The following is a 6000-nucleotide window of genomic DNA, read 5'->3' on the forward strand; positions in this document are numbered from 1 at the left end:
TTCTGCAGTCCCAGCGTCAGTGAGAGGAGAACCGGTAGCCACAGTAAGCAGCAGCCGTCGCGACACTCAGTATTGTTAAACGGAAATTTTCGTCTTGTTGAAGATGGCGCCATCGGTTTGCAACCGCGTTCACGTGTGTGAAAATATTTGCTCCTCTTTACGCAAAATCGCACGCAGCCGGTAGGATTCGAACCTACGCTCCCAGAGGGAATCTAATTTCGAATCAGACGCCTTAACCACTCGGCCACGACTGCCCGTAGGTCGAGGTTCTCCGACACATGCAACTTCTGCGGTTTAAAGCTATGTGGCATCAGAAAACGGCGTAGCTGCATTCTTTTCCGTAGTGTTTCCACCGCTACCAGAGGAATCGCTACCAAAGTATTAAAATTTCCGCCCGAACAGGGACTTGAACCCTGGACCCTTAGGTTAAAAGCCTAATGCTCTACCGACTGAGCTATCCGGGCTCACACGACAGTAGAGAACATCCCACGATGCACAGCTGTACATTGACTCATGTCCTTCACAGCTGTGCTATCGCTGCATGGAGCTGTTACTAATTAAACGTCGCCTGAATGCTGTCTACAAACGTGTCGCGCTAAGCTCGTAGCAGACTATCGAAGAATGCTGACACACGATGCAAAAACAAACCGCAGCAGTCGTTAGGTCTCATACGTTGGAGTAGAGGATTTACGTGTTTTGTCGACACTCACTGAGTAATTGGAAATTTCACAAGCATTTCGAATGCAATGCTTCCCACGTTTTCGCTCATTTCACGGTTCCGTTGGAGACGTTCTTCACCTCCTGACACAAAAAAAGGAACGCAGTCGGTAGGACTTTTCGTATTTTCTTACTTCTCAGGGAGTTGCCTACTGTGTTCCTCTTACGGCAAGCACTAGACAACCTGAACAGTTACAGGATAGAGTCATTTTTGTTATCGGCTGTACCTACATCATCACAGACTCGGAGCAATTCCATTGGCATCAGCTTCAAAACATACGCTTGCCGAAACCCGGGATCGAACCAGGGACCTTTAGATCTTCAGTCTAACGCTCTCCCAACTGAGCTATTTCGGCTCACACCTAAGTCCGCAGATTTGCGCGTCTTCGTTAACCTCTGAATCGCCGCCAATTTCACAGTCATCTTCGTCTGATAAGACATAGGGACGCTGAAAGGCGAGCAGCAGATGCAGTGAAGTACCACACACATTTCTTCTGATTCCATCATCGTAAGAAGCAAACATGTCGACTCGATTCATGTAATATTGACTTCGCTTTCTCTAGAAAACCTATGCTATATCGATGCCACGTGCAACTCGTGTGCAGAGAACGAGACACAAGAAGGAGTGAGCCTCTCTACCATGTGAGAGGCAGTATCTAGCAGATACACACGCTAAAACATTTGACTTGCGTTAGCTCATAAATTGCTACACGTAACTGTCTGCAAGCTAAAATGGACACATCTGCACTGCCCAGAGAGGCGACACTTGCACTCACACCTGGTGGACGGCAGTGTGACGAGGCGATGAGCTGTGGCTTCTGGGTGCCACTGTAGCGCTGCAGCCAATAATACTGCACATTGCCGGCGACCCACGTGTTTAGTAGTGACGCAACTGCTAGAATGCAGCTGAACGCCCATCTTTTGAGAGCTACAAAATTTCCGCAGTCGGCAGGACTCGAACCTACGCTCCCAGAGGGAATCTGATTTCAAGTCAGACGCCTTAACCACTCGGCCACGACTGCCGGTAGCAGTAGCGTCTTCCGACACGTGAAAGTGCACCTTTAGAAGCAATCCAATGGCAGAAAGCGGCGTGGCCTCACTCTTTTCTGTAGTGTTTCCATTGCCAGCACATTAGCCGTTACGAAAGTGTATTAATTTTCTCCTAGACATGGCGTTGAACCCAACACCCTTTGGTTGAAAATCAAACGCTCTACCGACTGAGCTATCGTACAGCTGTGTGGCATGCGAGTGATTCGCATGACGTAATTACTGGCTTATGGCTCCAATGGCGACTTCACCGACTTCCCACTGACGCACCGCTGACGCTAGTTTTCTGTCGTCTTAAGTGGTCGACATACTTGCAAGTAGCTGCGAGATCTTAAGAAAAGAAACGCTGCACCATTGCTTTTTCCGCACTCGAATGACCGAATTGCGATTCTTAAAAAAGAGAGAAATGAATGTTGGCTCTGTCCAACGCTTCCAAGCACGTCTGTGTACTCACGAACTCGGCGTCGACGCGAGAAAATGACGGGAGCGCACTCGTGGGCCTGCGACGGCTTTCTGCAGTCCCAGCGTCAGTGAGAGGAGAACCGGTAGCCACAGTAAGCAGCAGCCGTCGCGACACTCAGTATTGTTAAACGGAAATTTTCGTCTTGTTGAAGATGGCGCCATCGGTTTGCAACCGCGTTCACGTGTGTGAAAATATTTGCTCCTCTTTACGCAAAATCGCACGCAGCCGGTAGGATTCGAACCTACGCTCCCAGAGGGAATCTAATTTCGAATCAGACGCCTTAACCACTCGGCCACGACTGCCCGTAGGTCGAGGTTCTCCGACACATGCAACTTCTGCGGTTTAAAGCTATGTGGCATCAGAAAACGGCGTAGCTGCATTCTTTTCCGTAGTGTTTCCACCGCTACCAGAGGAATCGCTACCAAAGTATTAAAATTTCCGCCCGAACAGGGACTTGAACCCTGGACCCTTAGGTTAAAAGCCTAATGCTCTACCGACTGAGCTATCCGGGCTCACACGACAGTAGAGAACATCCCACGATGCACAGCTGTACATTGACTCATGTCCTTCACAGCTGTGCTATCGCTGCATGGAGCTGTTACTAATTAAACGTCGCCTGAATGCTGTCTACAAACGTGTCGCGCTAAGCTCGTAGCAGACTATCGAAGAATGCTGACACACGATGCAAAAACAAACCGCAGCAGTCGTTAGGTCTCATACGTTGGAGTAGAGGATTTACGTGTTTTGTCGACACTCACTGAGTAATTGGAAATTTCACAAGCATTTCGAATGCAATGCTTCCCACGTTTTCGCTCATTTCACGGTTCCGTTGGAGACGTTCTTCACCTCCTGACACAAAAAAAGGAACGCAGTCGGTAGGACTTTTCGTATTTTCTTACTTCTCAGGGAGTTGCCTACTGTGTTCCTCTTACGGCAAGCACTAGACAACCTGAACAGTTACAGGATAGAGTCATTTTTGTTATCGGCTGTACCTACATCATCACAGACTCGGAGCAATTCCATTGGCATCAGCTTCAAAACATACGCTTGCCGAAACCCGGGATCGAACCAGGGACCTTTAGATCTTCAGTCTAACGCTCTCCCAACTGAGCTATTTCGGCTCACACCTAAGTCCGCAGATTTGCGCGTCTTCGTTAACCTCTGAATCGCCGCCAATTTCACAGTCATCTTCGTCTGATAAGACATAGGGACGCTGAAAGGCGAGCAGCAGATGCAGTGAAGTACCACACACATTTCTTCTGATTCCATCATCGTAAGAAGCAAACATGTCGACTCGATTCATGTAATATTGACTTCGCTTTCTCTAGAAAACCTATGCTATATCGATGCCACGTGCAACTCGTGTGCAGAGAACGAGACACAAGAAGGAGTGAGCCTCTCTACCATGTGAGAGGCAGTATCTAGCAGATACACACGCTAAAACATTTGACTTGCGTTAGCTCATAAATTGCTACACGTAACTGTCTGCAAGCTAAAATGGACACATCTGCACTGCCCAGAGAGGCGACACTTGCACTCACACCTGGTGGACGGCAGTGTGACGAGGCGATGAGCTGTGGCTTCTGGGTGCCACTGTAGCGCTGCAGCCAATAATACTGCACATTGCCGGCGACCCACGTGTTTAGTAGTGACGCAACTGCTAGAATGCAGCTGAACGCCCATCTTTTGAGAGCTACAAAATTTCCGCAGTCGGCAGGACTCGAACCTACGCTCCCAGAGGGAATCTGATTTCAAGTCAGACGCCTTAACCACTCGGCCACGACTGCCGGTAGCAGTAGCGTCTTCCGACACGTGAAAGTGCACCTTTAGAAGCAATCCAATGGCAGAAAGCGGCGTGGCCTCACTCTTTTCTGTAGTGTTTCCATTGCCAGCACATTAGCCGTTACGAAAGTGTATTAATTTTCTCCTAGACATGGCGTTGAACCCAACACCCTTTGGTTGAAAATCAAACGCTCTACCGACTGAGCTATCGTACAGCTGTGTGGCATGCGAGTGATTCGCATGACGTAATTACTGGCTTATGGCTCCAATGGCGACTTCACCGACTTCCCACTGACGCACCGCTGACGCTAGTTTTCTGTCGTCTTAAGTGGTCGACATACTTGCAAGTAGCTGCGAGATCTTAAGAAAAGAAACGCTGCACCATTGCTTTTTCCGCACTCGAATGACCGAATTGCGATTCTTAAAAAAGAGAGAAATGAATGTTGGCTCTGTCCAACGCTTCCAAGCACGTCTGTGTACTCACGAACTCGGCGTCGACGCGAGAAAATGACGGGAGCGCACTCGTGGGCCTGCGACGGCTTTCTGCAGTCCCAGCGTCAGTGAGAGGAGAACCGGTAGCCACAGTAAGCAGCAGCCGTCGCGACACTCAGTATTGTTAAACGGAAATTTTCGTCTTGTTGAAGATGGCGCCATCGGTTTGCAACCGCGTTCACGTGTGTGAAAATATTTGCTCCTCTTTACGCAAAATCGCACGCAGCCGGTAGGATTCGAACCTACGCTCCCAGAGGGAATCTAATTTCGAATCAGACGCCTTAACCACTCGGCCACGACTGCCCGTAGGTCGAGGTTCTCCGACACATGCAACTTCTGCGGTTTAAAGCTATGTGGCATCAGAAAACGGCGTAGCTGCATTCTTTTCCGTAGTGTTTCCACCGCTACCAGAGGAATCGCTACCAAAGTATTAAAATTTCCGCCCGAACAGGGACTTGAACCCTGGACCCTTAGGTTAAAAGCCTAATGCTCTACCGACTGAGCTATCCGGGCTCACACGACAGTAGAGAACATCCCACGATGCACAGCTGTACATTGACTCATGTCCTTCACAGCTGTGCTATCGCTGCATGGAGCTGTTACTAATTAAACGTCGCCTGAATGCTGTCTACAAACGTGTCGCGCTAAGCTCGTAGCAGACTATCGAAGAATGCTGACACACGATGCAAAAACAAACCGCAGCAGTCGTTAGGTCTCATACGTTGGAGTAGAGGATTTACGTGTTTTGTCGACACTCACTGAGTAATTGGAAATTTCACAAGCATTTCGAATGCAATGCTTCCCACGTTTTCGCTCATTTCACGGTTCCGTTGGAGACGTTCTTCACCTCCTGACACAAAAAAAGGAACGCAGTCGGTAGGACTTTTCGTATTTTCTTACTTCTCAGGGAGTTGCCTACTGTGTTCCTCTTACGGCAAGCACTAGACAACCTGAACAGTTACAGGATAGAGTCATTTTTGTTATCGGCTGTACCTACATCATCACAGACTCGGAGCAATTCCATTGGCATCAGCTTCAAAACATACGCTTGCCGAAACCCGGGATCGAACCAGGGACCTTTAGATCTTCAGTCTAACGCTCTCCCAACTGAGCTATTTCGGCTCACACCTAAGTCCGCAGATTTGCGCGTCTTCGTTAACCTCTGAATCGCCGCCAATTTCACAGTCATCTTCGTCTGATAAGACATAGGGACGCTGAAAGGCGAGCAGCAGATGCAGTGAAGTACCACACACATTTCTTCTGATTCCATCATCGTAAGAAGCAAACATGTCGACTCGATTCATGTAATATTGACTTCGCTTTCTCTAGAAAACCTATGCTATATCGATGCCACGTGCAACTCGTGTGCAGAGAACGAGACACAAGAAGGAGTGAGCCTCTCTACCATGTGAGAGGCAGTATCTAGCAGATACACACGCTAAAACATTTGACTTGCGTTAGCTCATAAATTGCTACACGTAAATCTGTCTCGCGTGTGT

The 6000-nt window shown here is 48.7% G+C and overlaps 11 non-coding genes across 11 annotated transcripts; all 11 read right to left on the reverse strand.

Moving 5' to 3' along the window:
* Positions 1-172: 172 nt before the first annotated feature.
* On the reverse strand, positions 173-254 carry Trnas-cga (transfer RNA serine (anticodon CGA)). Its single transcript has one exon. It is a non-coding gene; the product is annotated as a tRNA-Ser (tRNA).
* Positions 255-391: 137 nt separating this feature from the next.
* Trnak-uuu (transfer RNA lysine (anticodon UUU)) lies at positions 392-464 on the reverse strand. The gene has a single exon. It is a non-coding gene; the product is annotated as a tRNA-Lys (tRNA).
* Positions 465-1000: 536 nt separating this feature from the next.
* Positions 1001-1073, reverse strand: Trnaf-gaa (transfer RNA phenylalanine (anticodon GAA)). Its single transcript has one exon. It is a non-coding gene; the product is annotated as a tRNA-Phe (tRNA).
* A 584-nt stretch (positions 1074-1657) lies between these two features.
* Positions 1658-1739, reverse strand: Trnas-uga (transfer RNA serine (anticodon UGA)). The gene has a single exon. It is a non-coding gene; the product is annotated as a tRNA-Ser (tRNA).
* A 708-nt stretch (positions 1740-2447) lies between these two features.
* Positions 2448-2529, reverse strand: Trnas-cga (transfer RNA serine (anticodon CGA)). The gene has a single exon. It is a non-coding gene; the product is annotated as a tRNA-Ser (tRNA).
* Positions 2530-2666: 137 nt separating this feature from the next.
* Trnak-uuu (transfer RNA lysine (anticodon UUU)) lies at positions 2667-2739 on the reverse strand. Its single transcript has one exon. It is a non-coding gene; the product is annotated as a tRNA-Lys (tRNA).
* A 536-nt stretch (positions 2740-3275) lies between these two features.
* Trnaf-gaa (transfer RNA phenylalanine (anticodon GAA)) lies at positions 3276-3348 on the reverse strand. Its single transcript has one exon. It is a non-coding gene; the product is annotated as a tRNA-Phe (tRNA).
* A 584-nt stretch (positions 3349-3932) lies between these two features.
* Positions 3933-4014, reverse strand: Trnas-uga (transfer RNA serine (anticodon UGA)). The gene has a single exon. It is a non-coding gene; the product is annotated as a tRNA-Ser (tRNA).
* Positions 4015-4722: 708 nt separating this feature from the next.
* Trnas-cga (transfer RNA serine (anticodon CGA)) lies at positions 4723-4804 on the reverse strand. The gene has a single exon. It is a non-coding gene; the product is annotated as a tRNA-Ser (tRNA).
* A 137-nt stretch (positions 4805-4941) lies between these two features.
* On the reverse strand, positions 4942-5014 carry Trnak-uuu (transfer RNA lysine (anticodon UUU)). Its single transcript has one exon. It is a non-coding gene; the product is annotated as a tRNA-Lys (tRNA).
* A 536-nt stretch (positions 5015-5550) lies between these two features.
* On the reverse strand, positions 5551-5623 carry Trnaf-gaa (transfer RNA phenylalanine (anticodon GAA)). Its single transcript has one exon. It is a non-coding gene; the product is annotated as a tRNA-Phe (tRNA).
* Between the last annotated feature and the right edge of the window lie 377 nt (positions 5624-6000).

The sequence above is a fragment of the Schistocerca gregaria genome, unplaced genomic scaffold (assembly GCF_023897955.1).
Source record: "Schistocerca gregaria isolate iqSchGreg1 unplaced genomic scaffold, iqSchGreg1.2 ptg001439l, whole genome shotgun sequence".
Lineage (NCBI taxonomy): Eukaryota > Metazoa > Arthropoda > Insecta > Orthoptera > Acrididae > Schistocerca > Schistocerca gregaria.